Raw genomic sequence first — 18,686 nt, forward strand, 5'->3', positions numbered from 1 at the left:
CCTAAGCTTCCACTGTAGGCACAGTTCAGAGTTGTCCTCCAGCATACCACCTATGCAAAGCACGACGTTGTCATTCCGTTTTGCACCTAGTCAGCCTTGACGAATGGAGTCACACCATGGAGGAACTGCTCTGTGTCATCAACCAAGAAATCGAATTCTGGTTGTCTCCTCATCAACTGGAGATCAGAACCATGGTCATTGATAACAGGAAGAATATTGTGTTGGTGCTGTGTCAGGGAAGGATGACCATGTCCCTGCATGGAGCAAGTCTTCAATCTGATTGTCACCCGCTTCCTGAAGTGTTCCACCCAACTGCAAGACGTCTTGAAAATGTCAAGGAAACTGCATGATTTTTTTTTTCATGACAAACAGATTTTTTTTATTCATTTTTTCATGACAAATGTGATGACGTGAGTTGTGTCACACCCCGCTCTCCTCTCTCTGACCCTGTCTCTACCTTAATCCCTGCTGCCTGCCGTGCTGCCCTCCAAAAGCTGTGAGACCACGTGTGGCTTTATGTGTGGCAGATAGCGTAGGAGCTATATTTTCTGTCTTCTGCCTTCTGGATTTGCCCCTGGATTTGGCCCTTTTCCTCTCCTGGATATCAGGACTGGATTTCTGGCTGTTGAGGATGTCACCTCGCTGGATCAACTCCCCCCCCCCGAATCTTCCGGTTTCTATGGTGCCATCTTGAGAACGCTCTGCTGATCCTACCAAAGAAGCGTCTGATTGTTGTACCCTTTTATCGACCTTCAAATCTTTGGGAAAATATTCCCCCAGAGAAAGAATCCTCCATCCTCTGCCATTGAGAGGGACTCTCCCAGAGACGACTCCGAGTGGTGAGATCTGTCCTCTTTGAGCCAGCTGTCTAATTTGTTGTTGCCTGGTATGTGCCTGATACGTGGATTGTTCTGAGAGATTTATATTTAAGGAGACCGGTGATACTAAGGGCAGTGAGTTCAGTGACATTATTGGCAGTGGAATCGGTCTCTAAGGAAAAAGGAAAGGACTGAGTACAATTGGCATTGTTTTGGGGGGGGGTTTAGAAGGAAAGGAAACAAAAAAAAGACTTAACACAACTGGGACTGAGTCTTTGTTATTTTTTTTTTTTTTTTTTCTAAAGGTAGGAAAGACGAAGGTTCGCCGAAACACACGTCGGGGCTGGCGCCATCGCGGAGGAGGCATAGTATGGGTAATTGATTCTGTCTCTGTATTACTTTGTTATGTTTTTCTCTTTGCACTTGCACTTTATATAACTTTAGAACAGTACGAATTGATGCCATAATGCCCTCCTCTGGTTGATGTCGCCCTTTCCCCCTGCACTTGTTTTTATTGTAATTTATTTTGACTAATTTGTTAATAAATATTATAATTGATTCCATGCGGTCTGGTATTTTCTTATATAGGTATTTTTAGGTCGAGACAATGCAACGTCAGGATTCTGTGGCTACTTGAGGGTGCAGAGGAAAATAGTCCTGCTGGAATCATACAGTCTTTTGATTCTCGATAATTTTGGAAAGGAATAATTCTCTACACTGTTCCTAGTGGAGAGGACCCATCGAGTTCCAGGGGGTAAACCAATGCCTGGGGGGCAGCCGAGGGCACTCCTGGCTAAGATACTGGCTTCAAGTGATAGGAATATGATTTTAAAAAGGGCCAGGGAGTGTCCTCCCATTCTATACAATGGAAATAAACTGTCTTTTTTTCCAGATTTTTCCAAGGAGATCCAAGAAAAGAGGCACAGCTTCTTGGCAGTTAAAAAACGTTTACAGGGAAAATAGATTCAATATTCCTTTTTGTACCCAGCCAAACTGCGAATAATAATTAATGATGCAACATACTTTTTGATACTCCTGCCCTTGTCGCTGATTGGATGGACCGAAATAATAGGCATTCATTAGGCAGTTTATATGAATTTTGCTATAGTGGTGGCGGGAGCAGTAGAGAGGGGGAGGGATGGTCTGGGAGTAGAGGTCTGTTGCGTGTAAGCTGTGGATCAATGAGGAGGGTGAGGGGGTGGGTTGTGATGTGTCTCAAAGGATGATGGGGAGGCAGGGGTTATGAGGGGCTCTTTATTTTCAGATCTCTTTAGTTGATTTAATGTCAGTAAGAGTATTAACCTGGAATGTATGTAGACTTGGGAACAAATTAAAAAGATAAGCTGTTTTTGATTTAGTTCAGAGAAATCTCCCAGCTGTTGTTTGTCTAGTGGAGACACCACCCACCAAAGAGGCCGCCTTGCGATTCGGGAGAGGATGGGCCTCCCAGACATTTCATTCAACATTTACTAGTTACTCTCGAGGAGTTATAGTTCTTATCCATAAAAGGATAGATTTTTTTCTGTGAGGCATCCTCTACTGATAACCAGGGGAGATTTGTTTTTCTTTATGGGAAACTTTTTGGTAGACAAAACATCTTGTCCCTTATTTATATTCCTCTTACTTTTTCTTTCTATGTACTTAGTAGTTTGTTGACCCTTATGGAGAAGTGGCCAGAATGTCTTACGCTGGTGAATGGGAATATTAACCCCTTAAGGACCCTTAAGATTTTCCATTTTTGCATTTTTGTTTTTCACTCTCCGCCTTCCTATAGTCCTAACTTTTTTATTTTTCTATTCACATAGCCCTATTAGGGCTTATTTTTTGTGGGACAAGTTTTTATTTCTAATGGCACTATTTACGGTTGCATACCATGTAATAAGAAGCGGCAAAGAAATCCAAATGGTGTAGAATTGGGAAAAAACGCAATTGTGATAAAGTTTTTTTTTTTTTTACACTTTACACTATGTGGTAAAATTGAGCTGTTATCTTCATTTTCCAGGTCAGTACAGTTACAACAATACCACACTTGTATCATTTTTCTTGCGTTTTAATACTGAAAAAATATTTTATAACCATATTCTGACCTCTATAACTTTTTTGTAGTTATGTGTGCGGGATGATCAGTTCTTTTCAGTGATACATATTTGAAGTGTGTGAGACTTTTTTTTTTTTTTTTATATTTTATTTTCGTATTTGAAAAAATACAATGTAAACATAAACACCACCAAAGGTGTAAAGCGGTACCAGACACATAAAGAGGCAAATGCATTTAGTACATGAAGGATAAGGGACAGCAGTCACTAGAGCTATACAAGCCGCAGGATGAAAATCACAGTGTGAATAGCAAGACATGTTAAAACTGGTGAGCCACAATTACTTTACTACCTAACAAGACATTAATGCCCCATTTATAAGAGCAAACTAGAGTAAAGTCAGTGGATTTATGGACTCATACATTGACTGTAGTCTGCAAAAAGTGTACATGTAGGCATAAAACAGTTTAGTTCTCCCGTCCGACCCAGGTTGAGGGGGCAGAAGGAGGGGGATAGATATACTACCCAATAAGCCGTACTCTGTCCAACTATGAGACTTAACAACAAACCTTACTGAACTAAGGAGAAGGGGCTGGAAAAATCAGTTCTGAAGAAATCTATATTTAGTCCAGGGGGCCCATCTTTTTAAGAACGTCGGGTGTGTTCGTGTTTCCCAGGAAGCTAGTTCCTCGAAGCGATAAATTTGGTCAACCTTAAGTCTCCATGCTCTATCGAGGGTATACTAGATTGTAGCCAAAATTTGGGAATCAAGAGGCGAGCTGCCAATAAGAGCTGTTTGAAAAGTAAGGAAGGGGATAGTGGAGGATTGTCATCGAAGAAGGAAAGTAGAGCCCCATATGGTGAAATGGCCAGCTCTGAAGAACAGATTTGATTAGAAATCTGATATATCTCTTTCCACCATTTGTTGATAGGGGGACACAGCCACCAAATGTGGAGGAAAGTGCCTATGTCATCCTGACATCTCCAGCATTCATTAGAGGTAGGTCTATTGAAGCGTGCTGAAATAATCGGTGTGATGTACCATTGTGTGAGACTTTTTGATCACTTTATTATAAAAAAAAAGATTGGGTAGTTAAAGTGACAAAAAATGGCAAATTGGCTGTTTTTATATATTTTTTCCCATTGCGGCAATTGCCGTATGCCATTAATATTGTTATATTTTAATTGTACGCGCATTTTTGCACATGGCGATGCCCATGATGTTTATTTTTTTTATTGTTTAAGTATTTTTATTTTAAGGCAATGGGAGTGATTTGAACTTATACTTATTTTATTTTTTCTTATATTTGTAAAAACTTTTTTTTAACTTTTTTCTTTTAACTTTTTTCAGTCAACTTGGGTGACAATAACTGGCAATCATTAGATTGCCCATTGTATTCATTGATGGCTAAATAGCCATCATTGAAAACATAATTTCCACTATACCAGGGCTGGCCAACCTCCGGCTCTCCAGCTGTTGTAAAACTACAATTCCCATAATGCACTGCTGTAGGCTGATAGCTGTAGGCTGTCTGGGCATGCTGGTAGTTGTAGTTTTGCAACAGCTGGAGAGCCGCAGTTGGCCATCCCTGCACTATACCAATACAATGCTGCCACCTAGTGGCCTGTATTGGTATATTCCTGAAATTGACACTGAAGCCTCAAGCAGGCTTCGGTCTATTTCAGGCATGTAACAGGTTAATCCAAAAGTTGACAAGATCTCTATGTGAGGAGACATTTATACCGCAGTATCTAATCAGTTGTCTAATTGTCTAACCAATACTGATCAAATACTGATGCAGAAAACTGACCAAATACTGACAGTGTTATAGAGGCCTGCATGCAGGACTTCTTTTCTATCTGAATATCCGATTTCAGAGACAACTTGCTCAAACTCATGCAAATTGAGTATAAGACGGTTAAGGCTACTTTCACACTTGCGGCAGTGTGATCCGGCGGGCAGTTCCGTCGTCGGAACTACCCGCCGGATCCGCCATTTTGGATGTGACTGAAAGCATTTGTGAGACGGATCCGGATGCGGATCGTCTCACAAATGCATTGCAAGAACGGATACGTCTCTCCGCTTGTCATGCGGACAGATGGATCCGTCTTGTATTTTTTTTTTAGCATTTTTACCGGTCTGCGCATGCGCAGGCCGGAAGGACGGATCTGGCATTCCGGTATTTTGAATGCACTAATACATTCCTATAGGGAAAAATGCCAGATCCGGCATTTAGGCAAGTCTTCCGTTTTTTTTCCGCCGGAAATAAAACCGTAGCATGCTACGGTTTTATCTTTTGCCTGATCAGTCAAAACGACTGAACTGAAGACATCCTGATGCATCCTGAACGGATTACTCTCCATTCAGAATGCATGGGGATATACCTGATCAGTTCTTTTCCGGTATAGAGCCCCTGTGACGGAACTCTATGCCGGAAAAGAAAAACGCTAGTGTGAAAGTACCTTAGCTACTTTCACATTAGCGTTTTTCTTTTCCGGCAATTTTCCCCCTAGGAATATATTAGTGCCATTCAAAATACCGGAATGCTGGATCCGTCCTTCCGGTCTGCGCATGTGCAGACCTTTGAAAATGAGAAAAAAATAAATACCTTATACGTTTTGCCTGATAACACTGGAAAAACGGATCCGGTATTGCAATGCATTTTTCTGACTGATCAGGCATTTTTCAGACTGATCAGGATCCTGATCAGACTGATCAGGATCCTGATCAGTCTGAAAAATGCCTGATCAGTCAGAAAAAATGACACGCGTTTGCATACAGTTTGCCTGATCAGGCAGTCAGTTCAGGCAACGGAACTGCCTGCCGGAATCAAACAACGCAAGTGTGAAAGTACCCTAAGGGCTCTTTCACACTTGCGTTGTCCGGATCCGTCGTGTACTTCATTTGCCAGAATTACACGCCGGATCCGGAAAGACGCGTAAGAACGCATAATTTTTTCTTTCCGGGTGCGTCTTTCCGGCTTTTTTGGTAAGATACTGATCCGGAAATCCTGAAGCCAACATCAACTTTCTTTTCCGGATCTGTCGTACGGATCCGGTATGGGGCCGGATCAGTACGATGGATCCGGAAAAAAAACATTGATGTTGGCTTCAGGATTTCCAGATCAGTCTCTTTTTGCGCCAGCCAAGCCCTTCCTACTTCCTGGCGCAGACGCAACTTCCGGATCCGTCGTTGCGTCATAACAACTGAAGATGTTAGGACGGATCCAGAATAATACATTTCAATATTCCGGATCCGTCGATGCGGCAAGTGTTCAGGATTTTTGCCCGGAGCAAAAAGCGCAGCATGCTGCGGTATTTTCTCCGGCCAAAAAAACGTTCCGGTCCTGAACTGAAGACATCCTGATGCATCATGAACGGATTTCTCTCCATTCCGAATGCATGGGGATAATCCTGACCAGGATTTTTCCGGCATAGAGCCCCGACGACGGAACTCTATGCCGGAAAAGAAAAGTGCAAGTGTGAAAGAGCCCTTAGACCTCTATAACATGGTCAGTATTTTGTATAAGGATTTGATCATGATTTGGAAGCCAGAAGCAGAAGTGAGTCCAAAACACAGAACACATGCAAATATTTCCTTCACATGTTATCTGTTTTGGACCTACTGTTTTTGGCTTACCAATACTGATCAAATGCGACCAAATACTGCAGGTGTGAAGGCAATTGTTGAAACTACAGGATCTGCTTTTTTTAGGCTGTTCTTCTGACAGATGAGAAGCACAGAAAAATAAACAGTGATGTGAACACAGCCTTACTGCTGGCATCCTCTCCACTATCTTGGGGCAACTCCTTGAAGTTTGGACGGTTAAGTCCATGCTAGAGATGAGCGAATCGAAAGCTGACAAAGTGGAATTCGATCCGAATTTTTGGAAAAATTTGATTTGCAACGAATGCGAATTTCCTCACGCTTTGTGGTAACGAATCACATTTTTCCTAAAATAGCGACTACACGTGTGAGGGCTTAGGACATGGGGAGAGGAACTCTGGGAAGGTGGGATCACCCAGATTGACATGCCTGCATGCAGCCAATCAGCAGCCAGCCAGCCCTGTGATGTCACAGCCCTATAAATATGTCGGCCATCTTACAGTCATACATTTTCCAGTGTTCAGAGTGCAGGGACAGACGTGTGAAGGCGCTAGGGACAGCTATTGGAAAAATGATTGTGCAAAAAAATAGACAGAAAAAACGATTTATAAGTGCAGGGAAAGGATAGGGAGGAATCATTTCACACCATCTTACTGCAGGGAGAGATGTCAGAAGGCGCTAGGGACATTGATAGGAAAGTGATTTACAAGTGCAGGGAAAGATTATTTGGGGATCCAAATAATCATTAGACAGCTTTGTCATTCCAGCTATTTGTTACTGGGCTGCAAGTGCTATGTTGAAAAGCTTTTAGTGGCTTATATCTTAGCATCTTTAGTATCTTATATCAGTACTACAATAAAAATATTTACGCATTTCACTTCTGCAATTATTTCTGGTGAAAGGGTATAGGGTCATATTTCATAAAAAAAAATAATATTATATATATATATATATATATATATATACGCACTGCGCTGTTGCAGTGGTCAAAGCGTATAGGGTCATATTCCAGTACAACAAGAAAAATATATTCTCAGTGCATTTCTGCAGTTAATTCTGGTGAAAGCGTATAGTGGCCTATTTCAGTCCAACAAGAAAAATATATTCTCAGTTCACTTCTGCAGTTATTTCTGTTGAAAGCGTATAGGGGCGTATTAAAGTTAAAAAAGAAAAATATATACACACTGCACTATTGCAGTTATTTCTGTTGAAAGCGTATAGGGGCGTATTACAGTAAAAAAAAGAAAAATATATACGCACTGCACTATTGCAGTTATTTCTGGTGAAAGCGTATAGGGGCCTATTTAAAGTAAAAAAAGAAAAATATATTCTCAGTGCATTTCTGCAGTTAATTCTGGTGAAAGCATATAGTGGCCTATTTCAGTCCAACAAGAAAAATATATACGCAGTTCACTTCTGCAGTTGTTTCTGTTGAAAGCATATAGGGGTGTATTACAGTAAAAAAATAAAAATATATACGCATTGCTCTATTGCAGTTATTTCTGGTGAAAGCATATAGGGGCGCATTACAGTAAAAAAATCAAAAAATATATTCTCAGTGCATTTCTGCAGTTAATTCTGTTGAAAGCTTATAGGGGCGTATTTCGGTAAAATATGAAAAATATATACGCATTTCACTTCTGCAGTTATTTCTGGTGAAAGCATATAGGGGTGCATTACAGTAAAAAAATCTAAAAATATATTCTCAGTGCATTTCAGCAGTTATTTCTGGTGAAAGCGTATAGGGGCGTATTTAAGTAAAATAAGAAAAAAATATACGCACTACATTGTTGCAGTTATTTCTGGTCAAGGCATATAGGGGCGTATTACAGTAATAAAATAAAAATATATTCTCAGTATATTTCTGCAGTTAATTCTGGTGAAAGCGTATAGTGGCCTATTTCAGTCCAACAAGAAAAATATATGCTCAGTTCACTTCTGCAGTTATTTCTGTTGAAAGCATATAGGGGCGTATTACAGTAAAAAAATGATAAATTTATATGCATTTCACTAATGCACTTATTTGTGGCAAAGACGTTCAGTGACCTATTTCAGTACACAAAGAAAAATATATACGCACTTCACATTTATTTCTGCTGAAAGCTTTTACTTGCCTATTTCAGTACAAAAAGAAAAATATATTCGCAGTTCACGTCGGCGGTTATATGTGTTAAAAGCAGGACTGGGAGTCAGCAGGGTGGCAGCAGTGGACGTTCGGGAGCCAAACATGCCCGCGCTAGAGCACCAGCCTACCTGCCCGGGAAGTAGTGGTGCAGGGGCTCACGGAAGTAGCGGCTCTAGCAGTCAGTCAGTGCGGCAGTTATATGTGTTATTTTGTATTTCAGTACAAAAAGAAAAATACATTCTCAGTTCACATCGGCGGCAGTTATGTGTTGAAAGCGTTTAGTGGCCTGTTTCAGTACAAACAGAAAAATGCATTCTCAGTTCACGTCAATGGCGGTTAGATGTGTTGAAAGCGTTTAGTAGCCCATTTCAGTACAAACAGAAAAATGCATTCTCAGTTCACGTTGGCATCGGTTAGAGGTGTTGAAAGCGTTTAGTGGCCTATTTCAATGCAAACAGAAAAATGCATTCTCAGTTCACGTCGGTAGCAGTTAGATGTGTTGAAAGCGTTTAGTGGCCTATTTCAATGCAAACAGAAAAATACATTCTCAGTTTACTTTGGCGGTTATTTGTGTTTAAAGCATGACTGGGATTCAGCAGGGTGGCAGCAGTGGGAGGTTGGGAGCCAAACATGCCTTGGGTAGAGCACCTGCTTCACAGCAGCCTACCTACCCGGGAAGTAGCAGGGGATTACAGAAGTAGCGGGGGTAGCAGTGAGTGCGGCAGTTATATGTGGTAAAATCTTTATTGAAGTATTTCGGTCGAAAAACAAAATTTATTCAGCGGTCAGTGCTGCGGTTATATGCGGTTAAATCTACATGATAAATCTGAAGTGTGGGAGCCCCATGAGACTTCTACACACTTTCAAAATAATCCTTTAGCGGAGCGAGTAGATGCCCGATGATCGACGCTCCATGACCTTCCCAGGAGCTGTTGGGAGCAGCGGTTCATTTCTGAGACATCCCTATAGTGCAGGCGAAATCCGAAGACCCTTTCCATCTCCGTGCTCCGTTATTTGTGGTAAAATCTTTATTGAAGTATTTTGGTGGAAAAACAAATTTCATTCAGCGTTCAGCGCTGCAGTTATATGTTGTAAAATCTTTTGTGAATTATTTCAGTGGAAAAACAAATTTCCAGCTCCTCCATTAACTTCCTCCTCTCTTCATTGTCATCCTCAACACACACACTGACTTGACGTCCCCCCCAGCTATATATATATATATATATATATATATATATATATATAAAAGGTGCCAGCACCATCTAGGGGGGGATAAAGTTAAATGACACTGCCAGCCTGTTGACAGGAATTACAGCATGATACCACAATACATTTGATATGACATTTAGCAGCAGTTTAAAGTGCCCACATTTAGCACTTAGTGGGACACTGCATCAAGTTGAATCAGGCGTGGATCAGCCAGGATTTCCACACACCAATGCCTGATGCATCACACTAGATCATTGGACAAAAGAGACTGGTTTCTTCTGGCTACCTGACTCAGCTACTATTCTGATGCTGCAACCCACCTGATGCCACACATCTAATGCCAAGTGCTCCTTCTTGCACCCACCATTGTCAGCAGGTACTGGTATTGCCACCCACCGCCCCATTCTGTTACCGGGTCACTCTGTGGTCTCCTGATGCTGCTGCTGCCATCTCCACACTCCACAACCTTGCCACTCTGTGGTCTGTGGTATCCTGCTTCTGCTGTTGCCATATCCACACTATGTCACCTTGCCACTCTGTGGCCTCCTGATGTTGCTGCCATATCCACACTATGTCACCTTGCCACTCTGTGGCCTCCTGATGCTGCTGACATATCCACACTATGTCTCCTTGCCACTCTGTGGCCTCCTGATGTTGATGCCATATCCACACTATGTCACCTTGCCACTCTGTGGCCTCCTGATGCTACTGACATATCCACACTATGTCACCATGCCACTCTGTGGTCTACTGATGCTGCAGCCATCTCCACACTATGTGACCTTGACACTCTGTGGTATCCTGCTGCCATCTCCACATTATGTCACCTTGCCACTCTGTGTTCTCCTGCTGCTGCTGCCATCTCCACATTATGTCACCTTGCCACTTTGTGGCCTCATCATACTGCTGCCACCTACAGACTCTGTCATTGTGCCACTCAGTGGCCTCATCATACTGCTGCCACCTACAGACTTTGTAATTGTGCCACTCGGAGGCCTCCTCATACTGCTTCCACATCCAGACCCTGGATTATTATGAAACAACAAATATACAAAAAGTACATGAAAACAATGACAACCTCCTGATGCTGCCGCCACCTCCAGACTAGGTCATTTTGCTAGCATTTCCTGCTGCTCTATGACATTGTCTGCCTACCTTTAAGTCTTCTGAAATATTGACCCCTAAATCCCTTTCCTCAGATACTGAGGTTAGACTGTATCACTGATTTTATATTCTGCTCTTGGGTTTTTACGCCCCAGGTGCATTATCTTGCACTTATCAACATTTTTGCCAGATTTTTGACCATTCCTCTAGTTTTCCTAAATCCTTTTCCATTTGGTGTATCCCTCCAGGAACATCAACCCTATTACAAATCTTTGTGTCATTAGCAAAAATAAACACCTTACCATCAAGGCCTTCTGCAATTTCGCTGATAAAGATATTAAACAATATAGGTCCCAGAACAGATTCCTGAGGTACCCCACTGGTAACAAGACCATGGTCTGAATATACTCCATTGACTACATTCCTCTGTTGTCTGTCCCTCAGCCACTGCCTAATCCATTCAACAATATGGGAGTCCAAGCTCAAAGACTGCAATTTATTGATAAGCCTTCTATGTTGGACAGTATCAAAAGCCTTACTAAAGTCTAGATAAGCGATGTCTACTGCACCTCCGCCATCTATTATTTTAGTCACCCAATCAAAAAAAAGCAATAAGATTAGTTTGACATGATCTCCCTGAAGTAAACCCATGTTTTTTTTTTTATCTTTCAATCCATGGGATTTTAGATGTTCCACAATCCTCTCCTTAAGTATGATTTCCATTAATTTCCCCACTATTGATGTCAGGCTTACTGGCCTATAGTTGCCCGATTCCTCCCTACTACCTTTCTTGTGAATGGGCACAACATTTGCTAATTTCCAATCCTTTGCGATGACTCCTGTTACCAGTGATTGGTTAAATAAATCTGTTAATGGTTTTGCTAGTTAACCGCTAAGCTCTTTTAATAGCTTTGGGTGTATCCCATCAGGCCCCTGTGACTTATTTGTATTAATTTTAGACAGCTGAATTCGAACTTCTTCCTCTGTAAAGACACATGCATCGAAAGATTCATTAGTCTTCCTCCCTAACTGAGGTCCTTTTCCTTCATTTTCCTTTGTAAAAACTGAACAGAAGTATTCATTTAGGCAGTCTGCTAGTTCTTTATCTTCTTCCATATACCTTCCTTCTTTTGTTTTTAATTTGGTAATTACTTGTTTCAGTTTCCTTTTTTCCATTATGTATCTGAAGAATGTCTTATCACTTTTTTTTCACTGACTGAGGTAATTTCTCTTCTGCCTGTGCTTTAGTAGCTCTTATAACTTGCTTGGTCTCTCTCTGCCTAATCTTATAAATTCCCCTGTCATCCACCCTTTGTTTTTTTTCTATAATTCTAAATGCTATCTTTTTGTTTTTAATGATTTTAGCCACTTCTGCTGAGCACCACAGTGGTCTCTTCCTTATTTTGCTTTTACTGACTAGCCTATTGCAATTATCTGTTGCCTTTAATATTGCCACTTTTAGGTAGTCCCATTTATCCTGGACTCCATTGAAACTGTTCCAATCTGATAGGGACTTGTATACCTCTAATCAAATTTTAGAAAAGTCAGTTTTTCTAAAATCTAAAACTTTTGTTTTTGTGTGGTGTTACTCAGTCACTGTACTTACAGTAAAACCACACTGACTGGTGATCACTAGATCCCAAGCTTTCCTCTACAGTAATATCAGATACTAAATTCCCATTTGTGAATACTAAATCTAAAATGGCCTCCTTACGGGTTGGCTCCTCAACTACTTGCTGTAGAGATAATCCCAGTAGGGAATTTACAATATCTGTACTCCTGGCAGAACTAGCTATTTTGGTGTTCCAGTTTACATCAGGAAGATTAAAGTCTCCCATAATGATAACTTCTCCTTTCAATGTCATTTTAGCTATTTCCTCAAATAATAGATCATCTAATTCTTTGACTTGGCCAGGTGGTCTATATATCACACCTACACGGGCAACATAACCCAAACTGACTCTAAATTGGTCTTGCTAACTTGTATTAAATTAGATTTTATGCTATCTTTCAAATACAGGGCCACCCCTCCCCTTTCTTGCCTTCCCTTTCTTTCCTATATAGAGAGAACCCTGGTATTGTTATATCCCAGTCATTACTCCCATTGAACCGTGTCTCAGTAACAGCCACTAAATCTATATTCTCAGATGCCATTATACACTCAAGTTTATTGATCTTATTCCCTAAACTGCGAGCATTTGTAGACAAGACTCTGAGCTTGTCATTTCTTAACCTATGTGCTACTGGCATCTTCTGGCATTGTTCAAGGGGGCAGTCAGACTGCTGGATTATCACTCTTTTGCCCCCCTTTCCTAGTTTAAATGCTCCTTCACAAATACTTTGAACTGTTCATTGAGGACATTCGTTCCCTTGAGAGAAAGATGCAAACCATCTTTCTTGTACAGTTCTTTTCCATTCCAATGAGAGCTAACATGAGACACAAAGCCAAACCCTTGGTTCAGGCACCATTCACCAAGCCATACATTGAATTCCTTAATGCACATCTGCCTGTCATGCTGAAGGTTATGCACAGGAAAAACTGCAGAGAATGAAACAGTCGATGCAACCTCCTGTATCATTAACAAGTGTATGAAAAGCTTCCTTCACCTTTGAAACCTCATTGCAAGCCAGATCATTTGTCCCAAGATGGACAATAACATCCACCTCCCTTTCCTGCTTTGCTTGCCTAACAATATTAAGGATACGTTGTCTGTCCCTGCTAGCTGTAGCACCAGGGAGACACCTCACAAAACCATTTTCCTCAAACTTCACACCTCTTATGATAGAATCGCCCACCAACAGCTGCTTACTATCAGTCCTCTCCTTATTCTTTTTGTATTTGGCTGCAGTCTTGCATACTTTAGACATAGGAGATGATTGTTCCTCACCAACTGTGCCTGAGCCATCCTCCATATTGCTCTTGCGCTCTGAAAGTGCTGCAAATGAACAATGGATAGCCACAGGCTGTGGGACATGTCTTCTATCCACAACTCTAAGTCTACCAGAACCTGCAGTAACTCATCTTCCATTTCTAGGGGGCCTCTGTAGCAGTGGCATTGCAATGTTCCCAGACTGAGATTGTTTAACAGTTAATTTACAAATCTCAGATTTCAAAAATGTGATTTCCTGCTGCATTATGAAAAGCTGTCTACAGATCAGACAGCATCCAAACCTCCAAAGAGTGGAACCTGAAATAAAAGCACAACAATTCCTGCACAGAACCAGATCTGCCATGAAGGTTGCCCTCTTGCAAAGGAATCAGCAGCCCCAACAGTGTCTGGTGTTCTTATGCAAGAGTTATCATTGTTATGTCATGGAATGCTGTGATGTAATGGAATGCATTGATGTCATGTGCTCTTTTGCATATGCAACTGTCTGTCTTTTAAACTGTGGAAAATCCTGTGGATGCAATGTAAAACAGGACAAGGCCAGCTACTAGATATTAGATAGGCTTCTCTTATAAGGCCCCTTTACATGACCCGATGGAGCAGACAATCGTCGGAAAGGAGACGTTCCTTCCTGACAATCGCCTGCTCATCAGTGAAGGAGACTGCTGCCATCGCTCATCGCCATAGAGAATCAAGGTTTGCCAGCTATTTAGACAACATGATCTGTTGGCAGTAGAGATGAGCAAATTAAAAATAAAGTTGGACTTGCCGCTTCGCCAAATTTTTTGGGGAAAAATTGGGTCCAATCCGAATTTATTTGCGGCGAATTACATTAAAAAATTGCTATTTCCTTGCTGCAGAGAGCCTTTATAGTGGTGTAGAACAATGTGCCTTGCAGTAACATAAATAGGAAGTCTGCTCTTTGTAGTAAAATAATACTGTGAGTCCATATAATATGCAGATGACAGGAGTCACTCTTAGAATCACTGCACACTTTACTTATTTGGGCAGTCACGGGGCCAAAACTGACCGAATAACTAAAGTATGAACTCAGACTTACAGGTCAATGTTAGCGCCAAGAAGAAGAGCACTCCTTTTTACACATATATGTCTACAGAACCTGTTCTATTAAACGCTTATACAAGTAGAGCCCCCCTGACAGAGTGGAGAGGGTGTCAGCAGTAAGTTTGTGTTGACGTCACTGATTAATATGCCCTTCCTCTGATCCATCAAAACAATAACTGACAAAAAACTGATCCTGTCTGCAGAGCATTTGCCTAATAATTCATCAGTATTGCTAATGCCAAAAAAAACAGGAGTGGATGTAAAACAACGATGACACGTGAATGAAATATTTTCAGGTCTTCTGTGTTTTGTACCCACTCCTGCTTCTGGCTACCAAATCATACACCAATTCTGATGGGACCATAAAGGCCTTACAGTTTCTATACAGACAGGATCCGTTGTGTGTCTCATTTTTCATTCCTTCTGACAGATCAGAAGAAAGGTCAAATAAATTATTATGTCAGCCAGGTCGAAAGTCAAATTAGTGGACCAGTCATGAAGTGGAGAGGGTGGGAAGCGCATGAGAAGTCCACAGAGGTGAGGTGGCAGCAGTATGATGAGGCCACCGAGTGGTACAATGACAGAGTCTGGAGGTGGCGGTAGCAGCAGCATCAGGAGAAGGCCACCGAGAGGCACAATGACAGAGTCTGGAGTTGGCAGCATCAGGATAATGCCACCGAGTGGCACAATGACAGAGTCTGAAATTGGGGGCAGTATATGAAGGCCACAAAGTGGCCCAATGACAGAGTGTGGAGGTGGTGGCAGCAGCAGCATCAGGAGGAGGCCACAGAATGGCACAATGACCGAGTCTAGAGGTGGCGACAGCAGTAGCATCAGGAGGATACCAATAAGAGTGGCAAGATGACCAAGTGTGGAGATGGCAGCATCAGGATACCACAGAGTGGTAATGTGACATAGTGTGGAGATGGCAGCAGCATCAGTTTACCACAGAGAGGCAAGGTGACATAGTGTGGAGATGGCAGCAGTAGAATCAGGAGACCACAGAGTGTGAAGGTGACATAGTGTGGAGATGGCAGCAGCAGCATCAGACCACAAAGTGACCCGTTGACAAAGTGGGGCGGTGGGTGGCAATACCAGTACCCGCTGACGAAGGTTGGTGAAAGAAGGAGCACTTGGCATCAGATGTGTGGCATCAGGCGGGTGGCAGCATCAGAGTTGTAGCTGAGGCAGGTAGCTATAAGAAACCTGTCTCTTTTTTTTTAAGGTTTGGGTGAGGTGGCATGAATGATCTAATCAGATGCATCAGGCTCATCCACGCCTGATTCATCTTGACAAATCCAGTTTGGCTACCCAGTAGTTCAGAGGATCTTCATTGTGGGTTGGCAGGGTGATGTCCAAGTATGCCACCACCTGCTGCTTCAGGTCCTCCTCTAGGTCTACCTGCTTCTGCTAGTGAGTAGTTTATTCACTATGTGGGTGAAGAAAGCTACTCATCAGCAACTGTAGACTCAGGCTGATTGAGCTGGTACTGCTCCTGCCACCCCACCCCTCCCCAACAGCCATGGCAGTGGAACGTGAGCACAAAAGGCTCCCCCGGTAAGACCTGCGATAGGATAGACGATGGCGCAGATAGGCAGCGGCCAACTGACTACATAGGATGTCTCTGTAGTAGTTCAGTTTGCCTCCCTCTCAGTGGGTGTAAAAAAGGCCCCCATTTTAGACTGTGCAAGTGATTTGGAGGGACTCCCTGCCTCCATCTCCACTGCATACTGCCATGGTGTGTCTGGATCCTTTCTCGTCTTCCTCATCGCCCTGTAGCTCCTCTGGCTGCTCCTGCTCTCCTGTCAGCCGAGTAGAAAAAACACCCATTTCGCTACTGTGTGAATCAGGCCTTCATGTAGAATATCTGCTAGGAAACCACTGCTAAGGACAGGCAACAAGCAGACCAAAAGTTTGGACACACCTTCTCATTCAAAGAGTTTTCTTTATTTTCATGACTATGAAAATTGTAGATTCACACTGAAGGCATCAAAACTATGAATTAACACATGTGGAATTATATACATAACAAAAAAGTGTGAAACAACTGAAAATATGTCATATTCTAGGTTCTTCAAAGTAGCCACCTTTTGCTTTGATTACTGCTTTGCACACTCTTGGCATTCTCTTGATGAGCTTCAAGAGGTAGTCACCTGAAATGGTCTTCCAACAGTCTTGAAGGAGTTCCTAGAGATGCTTAGCACTTGTTGGCCCTTTTGTCTTCACTCTGCAGTCCAGCTCACCCCAAACCATCTTGATTGGGTTCAGGTCCGGTGACTGTGGAGGCCAGGTCATCTGGCGCAGCACCCCATCACTCTCCTTCATAGTCAAATAGACCTTACACAGCCTGGAGGTGTGTTTGGGGTCATTGTCCTGTTGAAAAATAAATGATGGTCCAACTAAACGCAAACCGGATGGAATAGCATGCCGCTGCAAGATGCTGTGGTAGCCATGCTGGTTCAGTATGCCTTCAATTTTGAATAAATCCCCAACAGCGTCACCAGCAAAGCACCCCCACACCATCACACCTCCTCCTCCATGATTCACGGTGGGAACCAGGCATGTAGAGTCCATCCATTTACCTTTTCTGCGTTGCACAAAGACACGGTGGTTGGAACCAAAGATCTCAAATTTGGACTCATCAGACCAAAGCACAGATTTCCAGCTGTGTATCCTCCTGACTTCTCCTCAACGCAACTGATGGTCCCAACCCCATTTATAAGGCAAGAAATCCCACTTATTAAACCTGACAGGGCACACCTGTGAAGTGAAAAACATTTCAGGTGACTACCTCTTGAAGCTCATCAAGAGAATGCCAAGAGTGTGCAAAGCAGTAATCAAAGCAAAAGGTGGCTTCTTTGAAGAACCTAAAATATGACATATTTTCAGTTGTTTCACACTTTTTTGTTATGTATATAATTCCACATGTGTTAATTCATAGTTTTGATGCCTTCAGTGTGAATCTACAATTTTCAAAGTCATGAAAATAAAGAAAACTCTTTGAATGAGAAGGTGTGTCCAAACTTTTGGTCTGTACTGTATATATAGATAGTACAACAATAGATAAACCTTATCTTTTTAAAGGTCTCTTGCACACAAACGTTTATTTTTTTTCCCTGTTTCTGTTCCGTTCTTTTGTGTTCCGTTTCCAGTCCGCATTCACTTCAATGGGTCCACAATAACAACAGAAGGTACTCCGTGTATATTCCGTTTCCGTATTTCAGTTCCGTTCAAAGATAGAACATGTCCTATTATTGCCTGCAAATCACATTCCGTGGCTCCATTCAAGTCAATGGTTCCGTAAAAAAAAGGAATGCATATGGCATGCATATGTATGTCTTCCGTATCCGTTCCATTTTTGCGGCGCCATCTATTGAAAATGTTATGCCCAGCCCAATTTTGTAATGTACTCACTGTTTAAACATTATTGTATGCGTCCGTTTCCGTTTGCGATCCACAAAACACGGATCACAAATGGAAACCAAATGGAAAAACGGAACGGCAAAAAGAGACGGAAACACTTCTGAAACAAAAACCTGGAAAAACTGATCCGTTAAAAACGGACCACAAAATACTGCAAAAGCCATACGGTCGTTTGCATGAGGCCTACCGTATTTTTCGCCCCATAAGACGCACTTTTTCTTCCCCCAAAATGGGGGAGAAATGCCCCTGCGTCTTATGGGGCGAATGCTGCCAGTTTTACATCGCAAGCTGCGATGTATGGGCAGAGCGGGGACTCGGGGAGGGACTGGGAGGAGGAGCTGGGGGCCGGCAATAGCGGCGGGGCGGTGCAGTCAGTGTAGTATAGCACCGCCCCGCCGCTCCGGTATAAGA

This window comes from Bufo gargarizans, chromosome 4 (assembly GCF_014858855.1).
Source record: "Bufo gargarizans isolate SCDJY-AF-19 chromosome 4, ASM1485885v1, whole genome shotgun sequence".
NCBI lineage: Eukaryota > Metazoa > Chordata > Amphibia > Anura > Bufonidae > Bufo > Bufo gargarizans.